Here is a 14,763-nt window from a genome sequence, read left to right on the forward strand (position 1 = left end):
CTCTCGAAAAGTACCTGCTTTTAATCCCATCGTCTTCCCTAGGCAAGTCGACTAAGGAATCTGAAGACTGTCCAGCAGCAAATTACCATCGTCGATTCCGTTGCGATACCACGCCCATGCTATCCATAACCCGCAGTAACTCCGAAGAAACTGGTTTGGAATTTGTGGAAGAAAGAAATCCGGCGACACCTGGTTCGTTCGTCCTTGCCTACCCCGTTCTTCGCTCAGTATGCCAGGTGAAGGGCGGCTGAAGTCCCTTCGTGGAACCCTGCAACAGCCGGTTTACACTCCGTCTTCAGGGCTGGATAAGTGCCGAGGGATGGGTGGTGATTTGACTCGTCTAATTAACTGCGCCTGTCCATTCGTTGTCGTGGTTCCCTCGCGTTCATCCTATTCTCCGGTTACCAGGTAATGGTGGGGTGAGCGCTTTTAGTCGTCGTCCACGCCGCGCTGACGTCTGGTTAGGTGGTGTGGTGGTCTGACACGCGGTAAACGTTCAATTAACAGCCTTGGTGGTGTTGAGACGTAACAGGGCTGCTACTACTTGATACGGGCTGGTACCAGTTATTACGGGACGGTGTTTCAGCGACCTTCAACAGCGTCTGCTTGGAGCTCGAACCAGATTGACCATCGGAGAAGGTCCGGCAGGAAAGACGAGATCCCTATTGTAAAAACAAATAACAGAAGTTTAATACATCGGTACGGATGAGCAGTGCGCCCCAAGACAAAAAAAAAGTACGGAGACGTTCGGCGTGTGCGCTCCTGCAGGTAAGGGCAGAGAAGATGTGTCTTGGCGTCTCACTGGCCTTCTTATACTCTCCACCAACCGGGAATCCTCATTATCTCTTGTTCCCTGGTAGAGGGCCTTGTTAGCCAACTGGTCAGCGCACACAGAGGAAAACAGAGAAAAACCACTCACTGGTGTAGAGGTGGGGAGCGTAGGTCACGTCGGGTCAACACACTGATCAACGCACACAGAGATATTCGGAGAGAAACACTCCTGGCGTAGAGGGGGTGGACGTAGGGCAAATGAGAGTAGGATTTGCACTGGTGCATCATCCCATCGCACACACTCGACAGAAAAGTTTTTTTTTTTTCATAATGGCCAACGTTGCGATTAGGCACGTTGTGTCTCGGGCACTTGGTATCCGTTTCCTTCGTCACCGTGAACCGTAACACTGGCCAGGACGACCCCTTCCCCTGCCGCTTCATCCTGAATGTTTCCGCTGCGGCGTCTGCTTACTTTCGGCCGGCCGAAGAAGTGTGCACCAGCCATCGCCGACTCGCCACTCAACCCCATCACTCTTGCATATTTTGCTGAGATCAGCGTCGCATCTCGCTTTGCTCGTCATGCAACGGTGAACTATCGTGCTTTGACTCTATGTTCTCATTCGCACTAGTGCATCTGCCGATTAAGTATTGTCTTTTGCTGTTGTTCTAAGTGGTAAATGTCGTGTTTAGACGTTAAATGTTCATTATATTGTGTATAAGGTTATTTGTCCGTGTACATTAAACGACTGGTGTGTCAACGTGAATTAACGGCTTTGTCCGTTAATTGAGTGCGCTGAGATTATGCCTCAGTGACCCGTTTTAAGGCGCTTTAGCGCGGGAGCTCCTATATAAACACATTGGAAAGGAGAAATAGTTCTTCTCGTCAATCATTGATCCAAATTTGATTAGGTTTTTTGCATTTAAAACTAAAAGTTAAAATCTAGTGACTGTTGGTAGCGGATTTCTGCTTTAGTCTGTCAATTATTTAATAAAAAATTGTTGAATATTGCTCATTTTCAGCATGCGAAACTATCAAGTTTACAACTATGACCCTCAGCAAAAAAATATATCACAATTCTCTCAATTGCATCTGATAGTATACATCTAAAGCGGACAAAATTGTATTACACGTGGCTCTTAAATACACCACTGATATGTGAGTAGGACTTTTGCAAAATCATATTAAACGTAACAAATTCACATAAGATATAAATTAATATACAAAATTTGTCCACTGTGGGTGGTTTAACGCATACATTTTGCAGAACTTCGATATTTGTTTTAGGAGCACAGTTACGGATTTGTAAACTTCGAGCTTCCATAAACATTTCTCTTTACGAACTTATCGACTTTTGGCCATTTTTGTAAAACAATTCAGGCCTTAAGTCAAAAGTCTGCTTCAGTCACTATAATTTAACTTTCTCTCTCAATTGAACAAGTTGCAATAAAATCGGCCCAGGGGTGATCTCCGAAAAGCATTCTTGCGCCGCCCTATCTCGGAGGCCACGGCAGAATACGTATACCCGTCCCGCTTTCCCGTTTAAAACACACGGTAGATGATCGCGTGCTGAAAGCGGTTACGTGCGCGAATGTCTACGGCTGGTGTTGCCGTATTTGCTTTAGGTAAGCAAGGTGTATGGCAGCGCGCTGTGCACGATGGACCAGCTTTTAAAGGACCACTTGGTGGAGGTTATAGATTGCTGTAAGCCTCAATACGTCTCGCATCGAAACTAAAAGGTACCGTACGTGATGCCTTCTTAAACGCGGGAACCACTTCGCGTACCTTTTCGAGTCACATCCCAAGTTCCCAACTCGTATTCCTGTAGTTATCGTCAATTTAAAATCGATAAAATGTTCCGTTCCAAACTGCATGGGGCTCCCTGCATGGAGATTGCAAGTTTGAGCGGGCGGTCTTTTGGGGGACGAGGCAGCTGGAGTCAATGCATGGTTTATATAGAAGCAAATGTGCGTGGCCTACGCATGCATGTGTCTTTCTGGGTAATCACTCCTGCTGAACGCGTCTAAAGGGGGCAGCCGAAAACGGGGAGAAAATATTTCCGACGTTTATTCAATGCGCCCTCGACCTCCTCCCTCCCCGCCCCAACCCCACACACAGTTCTTTTTTTTTTTTTTCAATGGCGAAAGCCCAAATCCGCTTATCAAAACCGCAACTATAGTTCCATATTTTGAAAAGAGCCATTTCATTTTCTATTTTTCATTCCTTATCCATTTCTCGCGCCCTCCGCCGATATTGTATACTGCGGCGTATGGGTGTCCGAGGCAATGAAGAATGGCTAAAGAATGAAAAATAAAGCAATTATTTATTTGACACATCTCGTTTATCGCCGTGGCTCAGACTCATCTGGAACAAAGCCGCTGTTTCGTAAACCGTGAACGTGCATGGGAAGCGATACGCGCATGCTCGTTTGCTGCACTATTATAGAAACTTAATAGAAATTTAGAACAGGCTCAAAAAGCAATGATGAAGAAAAAGAGTACAAAGTGCAGACACCCCCGCCTTGACGGTCGAGGCACGCCGGCTTCCACCTCTTTCACTATATGTACTTCATTCCGACGGTGCCGCCCGTGTCGATGGCCTGGCGGGGTGGCTTTGTGATTGAGCGGCCGCGCTAGTTGCCCGTGGAGACGCGTGGTCACTCAGTTCGGCCGGACACGCCGCATCGTCCGCACCACTGCTCTGGTGGAACTCCGGACTCCGAATCTCGCGCTGGCTGGCCGTACGTGTGAGTCGCTTTCTTGTCTTATTCACCCGATGTTCAAGCCGCTGGTGGCAGCGCTACGCATACCGGGACCGGGTTTCGCAAAGTTTTTCTTCTTTCAAAAGAGTTCATCCGCGGAGTAGATTCGTACATTGTTCTTGAACACCGAGTTTGTGCAGAGCGACTGTCTGTCATTGCTCGGTGCTTTTGCTTTATCATCTCGCTCGCTATGGTTACTAGCCGGTGTTCCTTCTCGCGATCCGTTCTTGCCTACGAAGAGTACCTGAGTCGTGCTATAGATTTGAGCTGTAGCAATGCTTCTCAAACTTTTGGCTGTCACGGGATCTTAAATGTGTCCACTCATTCAATATTGGCCTGTTAATTCGCGGCTTCAGCTCGCTATCTTTTGGAGTCAAAGGTTGGTCACCTGAAGCCGGTAAACACATCAAATGATCACGCCTCCTTCCCTGGTGTAGAAGTATAGCCGTGCATACACCTCTTCAGCTCACTTCTGTCCTTGGCACAGCTATAGCTCGTTCACTACAGATAGTGCAGAAAGGCAAGTCGTCAGCTACTAAAGTATGCATTACTTATTTCGTGCATACGGGCAAACGGCCTCTCTTGCTGCGAAAGTTCGTTGCTTAAAGTTTGTAACGAGTGCGCATATAGTAAGCGTAGATCACGAAAAACACGTTATCGCAGGTCAAACGCGTCATGCACCCTGATCGCAGCGGGAAAAGAGATGCAGTCCGTTTTGAAGAATACACCACGCCGACTTGACGCGCTGATATACCCTTGGTAACAAACGCTCGCAATATGAAATGTGTTCGACCGACCAGAGCCGGCTGATGCGCGGCCCGCCGCGGCTTCGCGATGACAGCGAATACATAGTTTATTCCTAGCCTTCCGGCAAATGATGATGATGATGGTGATTATGCCTTATTCGGCGACCACGTGTCGTCTGATCACGTGCTGCACGCGAGGGCTCGCGCCAGGTGTTTCCGACGTTTCTCGTTATGCGTTTCGCAGAATTTATGCAGGCGGCGAGCGCACGTCCAATTCAGTACGTCGCTCAGAACCACGAAGGAGAGAGATGGCATACGCATCATCGTCATAGTCGCCATTTTCTCCTGTCTTGAAAGCAACGAGTTAGCATTATTTGAGTGCCACATCAACGTGCAGGCGTTCTGGGTAAGGAATAATGTAACGATGTAACGATTCTATTCCACATGGTATTGCTTTTCGAGGTTCGCCAGTGGACATCGGCGTTGTGCTCGCGTTATGACCGGAGTCATCAGGCCATGATCGAGCAAAAATAATGCTTGCATGTATGCCGCTGGCCCTGGTTGTAAGCAATCAGATGTTGTATATGAGACAAAGATATGTAGTGTAGAAAGGCATTCTTTTCAAAAGTTGTGGCAGTGATCTTTATGGTGCTTTAACCCTTACTTCTTAACTTAATCTTTGATGGATTCTTATAATGAGCCTTAATGATCATGACAGCAAACTTGGAATGCTCTGTTTGTTTACAAAGCTTTTCATTCGTAGATGTTCTTTGTTATTGGCTGGTCGCCTTCACTAATAATATGTCCAGCACCATGACTGACTGGAGTTTTCTCTTAGGAACAATCATACAGTATATGAGCTTTTATGTGAATACTGGCTCTGGTGGGCCAACTGTGAACAGCAGCCGTTTGCAGCCCTACTGCATTTCTCTCAAGACTCTATCTTCACATTTTGCATTTTGCTTGTGTCATGATGGGTGCTAGTTTTAGGTGTTTTATGCGCACAACTCGAACACTCCGTTTTGTATGTGGCAACTATCTCCATGCGTCTTGAGTGAAGTATACTTCGTTTATCAGCTGAAGGTGGTAAATCTAACGCAGGAGTCAGGTTCCCGGCCTGTTCGTCCAGCTGATGCAGCTGCTATATCTACACCGTTGGTCCAAGCGTCGAAGCTTTTCTTGGAACGGTGCTGAACACGACAGAGTACGACCAACTGCCGTCTAAGCTGACGCTGGTACATCCATGGTCTCTGTCCTCTTGAACACATACTTGAAGAAGTTGTTAGGGGAGCGCATGAAACCAACACAAAAAGGAAAATAAATACCTGTACATGTTCCGATCATCACTGCCCCATTATTGTAATATTACCACTGCCTTACGTATCTTTAAAGTAATAAGACCAGCGGTAGCCTTACATTGCCCCAGTCGTGACGTCACAGAATTTCAGGCTCACACGGATTGCCAGTAGGCTTACGTTCCTTACTACATTATCAAACCATGGCACTTTCTCGATCATAGAGCTATATAAAACTTTATGGTTTTGGCAACTATACGAACAACGCGCGTAAAATCAAAATCGCCACGGAAAAGTCTCGGTCGACGCTTCGTTCAGCCAATCCAAATGGGATTGTGACCACCTACATGTGCCGACGCAACGCGAGAGCAAGACGCTGAGCCCATGACGCTGCGCTATTTGCCGTCTTGGTGCACCTCCCATGTCACATCATTGTGGTCGGCATTATATTCAACAACCACGAAGCCCAAAGTGAGCTCGCTGTGTTAGGTACAGCTGCGCTACACATGCAGTCTTGTATGTCGAAATTCTTGACGTCACTCCGTCAGTGGCAGGATGTGTTTCCAGGCCTCGTTTTGAGGTTCTACCACGTATAGCAAGCTTGGACAACCGAAACGCAAGAGAACAAGGAGCACTGTTTGCCTCTAAATGAGTGTCGAATCTATGGTCGAAGCAATGATCGAGGTGCTCAATCCGCGGCACAACGACAACTATATATATAGGTTTGACCACACGCGCAGTGTGTTCGGTACTTTCGACAATTATACTGTGCATTTGGCGAATCAGTTCCCAGGAAGACCGAAAGGTAGAGGAAAGCTCATGAAAGGGAAAAATTGATATCCACCCGTCTCGCAGAACGAAGTGAGCAAGGAAACCCTATACGGGTTTCTCAGAAAGAAAGCTTCGCAGTTGAAGGAAAATTCGTCCTGGTCCGGGATTCGAGCCCGCGACCAACGTCTTTCCGGGGTGGTCGCTCTACTATCTGAGCTAACCAGAAGGCTAGCAGGTCGCAGAGCGAGGGCGAATTGATGGACAACCCGGAGCACTGCAGGGGACACTAAACATGGCAAATTCTGCCGTATTGGAGGAAAGCTGGAGGAAAGTTCATGAAAAATAAATTCGTGCTCGCTCTGCGATCGGCTAGCCCCCTAGTTAGCTCGGATGGTAGTGCAATCGCCCCGGAAAGGTGATGGTCCTGGGTTCTAATACCAGACCAGGACTAATTTTTCTGCAACGGCGAAGCTTTATTTCCGAGAAAGCCGCATGCGTTTCATTCGTAGCTTCGTACTTCAAGACGGGCATTTTTTCCCTTTCATAATGTGCCTTCCTCGAAGTGAACTATAGTCGTTCACAAGCACGAAGGGAAAGAAGCTTTAATGAGAGAAATGTGGAGAGGACGGCCTGAGTGATGGCAGTCTAACCTGTTATTCGACATTGGAGATAGGGTTTGGATGAACGACAGAGATATAGGGTATGGTAAAAATATGATTATAGCTGCTGCACAGTCTACCCACGCGCGTGCGCTCACAAAAGTTCTCAACTTGCGTCTCACATCGGCCGCTGTCTTGGTGCATCATGATGACAGTACACGAGAAGGAGATGCTGGCGGGCTTTTCTCATCTACGTGAAGATTAGCTTAGTTTGGGGCTTTTACGTGCCGAAACCACGGTTTGATTGTGGGGCACGCCGTAGCGGGGGACTCCGGATTAATTCTGACCACCTGGGGCTCTTTAAAGTGCACCCAAACCTTAGCACACGAGCATCTTTGCATTACGTCACCGTCGAAATACGGCCACCACGCTCGGGAATCGACCCCTGAACCTCGAGCTTAGCAGCCTAACGCCATAGCGACTGGGCTACCGCGGCGAGTCACGTGACCATAGCAACACCGTCGGAGGGAGCCCGAACATTAGAAGGAAATAATCTCTCTCCGTGGACCCCGGCCGACGCACGCGTGTGCCCGCATATTTGCACCCTCGGTGGTAGCCAATAGTGACGGCAAGGAGCAGATGAAGTCTCCAGTTCACGGCGTACGTGTTTCGAATTTAAACACACAGCGGACAGCCACCGTGTACGCGGAGGTCAACGATGATTTGTGGGTGGAGACATGAATTTACATGAGAGCCCGACACCGGGCTTGCCTCGTGTCTACGCCCTTGCACGCTACGCTGAGTTGTTTGCAGATTGTGGCCGCGATTCCGCGTGTCATCTCACCGCGACATACGGATCGACCTGTTTCGTGCGGAATCGATCCCGCCACATTGTCGTGCTCTGCACGTCGCTCGTGTTTGTCGCGGATGCCAATCAATTGAATAGCGCTGACGAGGCCTCACGTATTCGAAAATCACGGATACGTGTATACCTCGCTGATTTTTCGTCGGCATGATCACCATATTTCTCACTTATAGGCCACCACATGAGTGACAAAACTATGTAAGGATCGTCCACTTTTAATCGAAACACTTCATTGGTATTCAAGCACTCACACGATTATTGATCTGCTAGATTTATAGCAGATCAATAATACATATCCGCATATCAGGCGTCACGCAAGGCGCATTTTGCTATAAGAACAAGATATATCCTTCAGTAAAAGTGTACATCATAAAGGTATTCAAAAAAGCGACTCGTTTTTGCCTATTCTATTCAGCAGTGGCAACATAAAAAGCAAGAATATTAGACTGCAGATAAGGTGAACCTCCTGTTTACCCGACCGGACGCAATTTCGTACCATGGCAGTGACTTCCATAAAACTTTACTAAAGGCATTTGCATGTTTGGCAGGACGTTCGGTGTGCCACTGAAGACTCGTTGAAGTACAAACATTACATATAAGCAAAATGCGAGGGTCAGCAAACGACGTGTAATATAACACGCTATACTTAGTATATAATAAGCAGTATAAGTTTTACAGTCATTATAAGAACACAAAAAACATAAAAAAGAAAGCTGAATAAATACAACACATGTAATGCCCACGCCTTCAGGTACAGCATCATGTACACATTATAAAGGCCTGAAGTTCACCACTGCAACTTGCGTACACATACTTGTCAATTCACGTATTTAATTCGACATTGTTTATAGTTCTTCAATAATCTGATCACTATCGGTAGCGTTTCGAAATGTATCTTGAATCCGCCAACCGGTAGAAATGGCGCCCCTGATTGGCCTCTGCGTATCCAGGATTCGTTCACCCTGAACTCGAAACATGTCTTTAGGCGTGCTTTTTGTGATGTGCACTAGATAAGCTCGGGTAAGCACCGGACCCTACGCGCTTGTCTTAATTACTATCCCTGAATGTTGTAGTAATGCATGCTATTCTGCGTAGGAGGCTATTCTCACTCGTTAATAACCAGAGCAGGAAAAGAAAAAAGTTTTTTAACATTTGATGTCAATCTGAGCCAGTTATACATGAAAGGCAGAAAATCTGTTGTTAACTCTTTGTTTACGGTTAGAAATCTGCTCATTTTCGATGCTGATATTTTTTAACGTTTTATTTCGACATATTCGTCGCAACATATACAGGTGACACAGTAAGTTCTAACGTGATCAATGGTGTTTTGAATAGAAGTAAAGCGGAAATAACTGCTCGGGGAGTTAACGAGAATTCTTACCTGAAATTTCAAAGAATCACCTCAAGACGCATGAATGAAAGCAATAATTCGTTATTTTGGTACGACTACAGAGCACAAAAAAAAATGAGATATACAAAATATGCGCCTTTCTCCTAGTTCCAAACTTCTGCAAGTCAAACCATGCAGACAAAAGTAGTAATCGAATTTGTTGGCATGAATATTAGCCACAATGATGCCCATGCTACGCGGGAAAGCCGTAGCATCGCAAATGTGAAAGCTGGTATAAGCCTCTATGGTGTAGAGAGCCTTTGTTTTTCACTCGCAGCAGCAATCAGCTGTTTTATTTTTCACTGAATTCTTCAGGCCCTCGAAGCCATGTTTGTCAGGTTGGGGAGCATGCACAAGCCTCCTCATGCTTGATGATTGTGTTCGATCAGCCTTTTTGTCCAAGCAGACTGGTCTAGCCGTGCGCCTTCAACTGGCGCTGCTCCACGTACTTGCACAGTACTTGTACAGTACTTGTACTGCATTGTACAGTAATGCACCTGATTAGACGACTGGCAGAAGGTTCCGTGTCTTCACTGCTGCTGCCACTTAAAGGTTGTGCTGCCTAGTCGACTAAAGCGTAAATTTTGCGTTGTTGGATTGAGGAAGTGCTAGAAATATTGGACGCTAGTTTCGACGATGCTTCCTCTCAAAGTTTTATTTTTCCAGACTCGCCAATGTGCCGAAAATTGTCATACCTGACGAACAGTTAAAGTACCGTGGTCATTTCACACTGTGCATGACGTTGCTCGAGGAAGAATTCCAACGGTAATGTTTAAAAACGTGTCAAAAAACGGTCGATCAAATTCATCGATTTTATTGGGCCCTAAATAGTTTCGTCGGTATAGACGCATTTCACAGCGAACCCATGGGCGCCGCCATGTTTAAGCACGTGGTGACGCGTCCATTGCTTGCCTCAGATTTCTCCGTTTCCTCCGTGTTTTCAATGGATGCGCATGACGCCCGGTGCGGCTCAGCAAGCGCATATGTTTCGGCGGATACCATAGTCCGTGAGTGGGTGGACAACACGAAGCTTTGCCCACACCTGCAGAGGAAATGTATAAGCGCTTTCGGTGGTCGTTACGCTTTGTCCAAACGACACGAGCGGCGTACACGGTGCTTGTACCAGAAGTGCATTCCAAGCCATCCAAACTGCTTAAACTTTCGCTTATGAATTCAGTCAGATTCAATATACTTTTCTCTTCTTTTCTTATTTGGCAAACAGCTTGAAGTAAAGGGTTGTCAAGTTTGTGATTCGGTAACGTTCCACGGTGCGGCCACTATTCGATTGTTCATTTTTTGCCTAATCACTTGCGGGTGTTCTCAGTTGCGATAGATGTGTTCTATAGCTGCGCGCAACGGCTTGGAGCGTAGATATATATGTGCTTTGTAACAGCCTGTAGCAAAGACGTATTCCGCTTGCCACTCGCTTAAAAGCGTCACGAAACGTTCAGCTTCTAAACATTCGTGTGCTGTCGGTGGAGTCGCCGTCACCCATGTTTCGGCGCATTCATTCATGTGCACGAGTACGCCCATTCATTTATTCCTTATACGTTGGCGACGGAGCGGGCGTAAGTTTGGCGTGTGAGTTGGCGTGTATGCACTTAGATACCGCACAAGAAACTTATTACGCCGGGAATCGGCGCTACCCCTCTGTCACTGTGCAAGGAGCGGCATTCTCTCTCTGATGTTCCAGTGTTTAAATCGTTTCTTTGGAAGTCAGCGATACAACGCAGGTGAATGAGTGAAATTCTATCCTCGTGGCAAGGCATGCATCGCGAAGGGCCGACAACACAGGCAGTCCAGTCCTTATGTAGCATCGGTCCGTGAACTTGGCCACGCATATTCATTCCATCTCTTAATATGCCAGTCACCATGTTTGCAGCCAACTACTGCACGCGTCTTCTCTCTACCGTTGCACATTTTGCAGCACGCATGGATTTCCGTGCGTTTGCGAACGCGCAGTTCCATTTCCGGCAGTTGATTGCACAACAGCAAGGCATGGTTTCGTATTCAACAGTTATGGTTTCGCATTTGTGCGCATTCGCTGAGGCAACGTGCGGCGCGCCGCCGAAAGCGCCATCTAGTTTTTCTATGAAGCAAACTGCTTCGCGAAAGTCTATACCACAGGTGTCCGTCTGCAGGCTGCTCTTATAGTTATGATTCATCGCCGATGCTGCAGTCGTACAAACTGCTAGCTGACTTCCAAACGAGGAGCCGGTAAAACGCGTCGTGAGAGATAAAAATTACAGATTACTGGCTAAAGTAAACCGTGCAAAAGAAGTCTAATCGAGTGAAGTATACGCAAGGTAATTTTTAGTTTATAATCGTCGATAATTACGTTTCAAAGCAAGAAATTTGGGACTTCGGCGCCGATTACGTTGCTAGTTGTTCTTTGATTTACATTCGATACCGTGCATGCCCAACGTCACCAAAACTACAGGTGGCGTTGGGCGTGCTTGGACTGAGCGTGCTCGGAACCCACTTAGACATAGGAAAAGTCATGGTGGTGTCGGCACGCCATGCAGACGGTTCTGGAAATAAGTGTCTCGTGAGGCTAGAGCTTGCGAAATGATGAGCAGTACCTTTAAAATCGTAGTTAATACGTCGAAAATACGGTTGCGCATATTTAGTTATTGCTATTGTATAGTTATTAGGATGATGTCATAGAACTTATAGAAAGCAAGCGGGAGCAAAAAAGGAAAGCAAGGAGAAAATAAGCAAACAGGAGTTATTTACAATGTTTGCACTTAAACTTTACGTAAAGGGTCGCCCACTCCAAGGACAAACACGTTTAAGTTTATTTCGATTTGCAGATAACCGTAGTGCGGATTTAATCCATGACGGTTATCAACGGTTAATTACCAACCGTTAATGGTCGATTATCCTGCGGGCATTCGTACCAAATTGATTCTGCTATACGCGAGCGCTAGGGTATTGTTACGACGGGTCAGATGTCCAGAAGGCAATATTAATGAAGTGTTCCTCCTGTACGTAAGCGGACCACACTGACGCGCCTATGTACCTGCAAGAGTGACAGCAAGAAGGGCACGTTCCGGTCACAACGAGTACAGTCGCACTAGTCGGCCCTGACCTATTTACGAGACAAGGCGCGCGACCTCAGGTTCACAGGTCGCACGTGCTCCATCGAGTGTGTCCTGCGCGAAAAAGAAGCAGAAAAAAAAAAAGAGGTAAACGGTCGTTTCTGAGAACTGCCTCGCCACGACGAACATACGCGCAACGAGTTCTGCATCATATATCTATAGTGTTGTTTTGAACCACTCACCGCAGTTGGTTCTTTTACATTTTTCTTTTTGTTCGTACGTCGACCATATCGCACGTGACCTCGTAGCGTCAACAGCTAGCACGTATACGCGCTTTCGTCCCGACGTCGTTTCCACGTTTCCTGCAGGCTTTTCCCCCTCCCATATAGTCCCAGCTCTTGCTTTCTGTCTCTCGTACGGTCCTTCAGCGTTATGGTGGTATCTATCTATCTATCTATCTATCTATCTATCTATCTATCTATCTATCTATCTATCTATCTATCTATCTATCTATCTATCTATCTATCTATCTATCTATCTATGTTATTGCTGATAACTCATTTCTAGTCCGCTTATTTTTGCCGAGCATGAAAGAAGCTCGCAACTACACGCAAAATCACCGCGCCACTGGCACCTCGAGGCATTTTGGGTGCATTCGCGGGCCTCTATCATGCTCGGAAAGACACTTTTATGTAGCACGTATTGAGCAACAGAAAGCTGTATCGGGAGTTCTTCCTGTTACTCTACAGTTTTCTCATTGACATTTTTAATCTAACTATAATATTTGAGAAGTTGATTAATAATTATCTAATTCGGCAAAATGAAAAAAAAAAATAATGTATCTCCAAGCGACGGCAAACAACATTACCTTGGTGTTGTCCAGTTACGCGGCGTCTGCATACTTTTAGGTCTTGGTGCATGACACTTGGGACACTTTGAGAACGTCAGAAAGCTGAGGAGCAAGATTAGGGTATGGTATGAAAAGGAAGGTGTACACAAAACGAGGACGCAAGAGAAACGAATGGGGATAACTCAAATTCGCGCACTCCGTGTTTGCTGTATTGCTACATTTTCGCGCTGCCAAGTGAGTATGAGATAAACCATTCAGAATCACTCAAAACTGCAGGGCACCAGTGGTAGTTGGTGCTAAAGCTCCATGCGGAATATATGTCCGGAAACGGACAGCAAGCCAGATTAGAAAGTGAGTGCTCATTATACAGGGTGCTCTCTCTCTCTCTCCTTCTTTTTTTTTTTTAGACAATACAGATGTTTTGTAAAAAGGCTATGACCATGAGACACCTGTCGTCTTCGCATACAAGTTCTGCGGCGAGGCGGAAATACTTTGGTGCTGCTTAAGTTATTCTGAAAAGTCTAATTAAAGAATGATTAAAGTGTTCATTATTAACTTAAGGGCAAGCAGTTGTTTAAATGGCGAACTCGAAGCCAGTGACATTTTAACGCACCATCATATTCAAATCTGTTGAACATCGCACCTACTTCGAGATATTTATCACCGGATTCCAACGGTAAATCCGGGCAATATCGAAACCGAGCGCCGCGGAAGCGCAGGAAAGGCAGCCCCGCTACCGTATCGGACCGAAACGCCCCGCGATGACATGGCGCGGCAGCTACAGCGATGCGGCACGTTTTGCTAGGGTGGCTAGCCACCCTAGTTTTGCCTGGCAAGCTTGTAGCGCGCTGTGTGTCGGGTCAAGATTTGCAGCGGCCATGCTGTCATTCAAACTTCGCCACACAGTTCTTCACGGGGCGTTGCTGTCTGACGCGCGATTTCGCTTCAATTTCGACGATGTATGTATCAAACTACGCGCGATATTTTGGATTTTTAAAAATTGAGTGCGCCATAATTTGTGACAACCACGAAGTTTCACCTTGTTCGCGTTTTGCTCGTCGTCTTGAATTTCCATCTCCCGCCTTCCCTTTGTTTTCCCTGGAAACCTACAAGTTTGCCGTATAAACAATTGCCCTCGAGTTATTAATAACAAAATATATTTTTTTCTATTTTTGTTAGTCTTTTCAGAGTAACTTAAGCAGCAGCAAAGTAGTTTCGCCTTACCGTAGAGCTCCTATGCGAAGAGGACAGGTGTCTCACGGTCATAACTTACTTATAAAACATCTTTATTTTCTAAAAAAAATAACACCCTGTGTTATACTGTCCGGTCAAGACGTCGAATAAACCGTTTACGAGAATTTCATTTACTACGTTATATTTATTATTTCGTTATATTCAGTTTCGATATAACGAGGTGCGAGAGTAAAGGCATTGTGAGCCTTAATATAGGGGCATGAGGCCTGTCATAATTGCCTAAGCGCATATATATATATATATATATATATATGGCTCTACCAATTGAGCTACCGCGGCGCCGTTTCCCGACCCACTTTCTTGGGTATTTATGTGTCCTAATAGAACACTGGGAGTGTTAGCCAACGCCGCCACACACAGGCTTTGGCGGCGGACGTGGAACGTCCTTTTTGCCACACGCGAAACGCGAAGATTGTGGGTTC

At 46.2% G+C, this 14,763-nt stretch overlaps 1 protein-coding gene across 1 annotated transcript in view; it reads left to right on the forward strand.

Annotated features, from left to right (window-relative positions):
• Positions 1 to 3,424: 3,424 nt before the first annotated feature.
• LOC142575342 (lisH domain-containing protein ARMC9-like) overlaps positions 3,425 to 14,763 on the forward strand; it is a 60,086-nt gene continuing 48,747 nt past the window's right edge. The window contains exon 1 of the mRNA XM_075684612.1: positions 3,425 to 3,515. The gene's annotated coding sequence lies outside the window, so the exon portion shown is untranslated. The remainder of the gene's footprint in view (positions 3,516 to 14,763) is intronic.

Source organism: Dermacentor variabilis, chromosome 3 (assembly GCF_050947875.1).
Source record: "Dermacentor variabilis isolate Ectoservices chromosome 3, ASM5094787v1, whole genome shotgun sequence".
Taxonomy (NCBI): Eukaryota; Metazoa; Arthropoda; class Arachnida; order Ixodida; family Ixodidae; genus Dermacentor; species Dermacentor variabilis.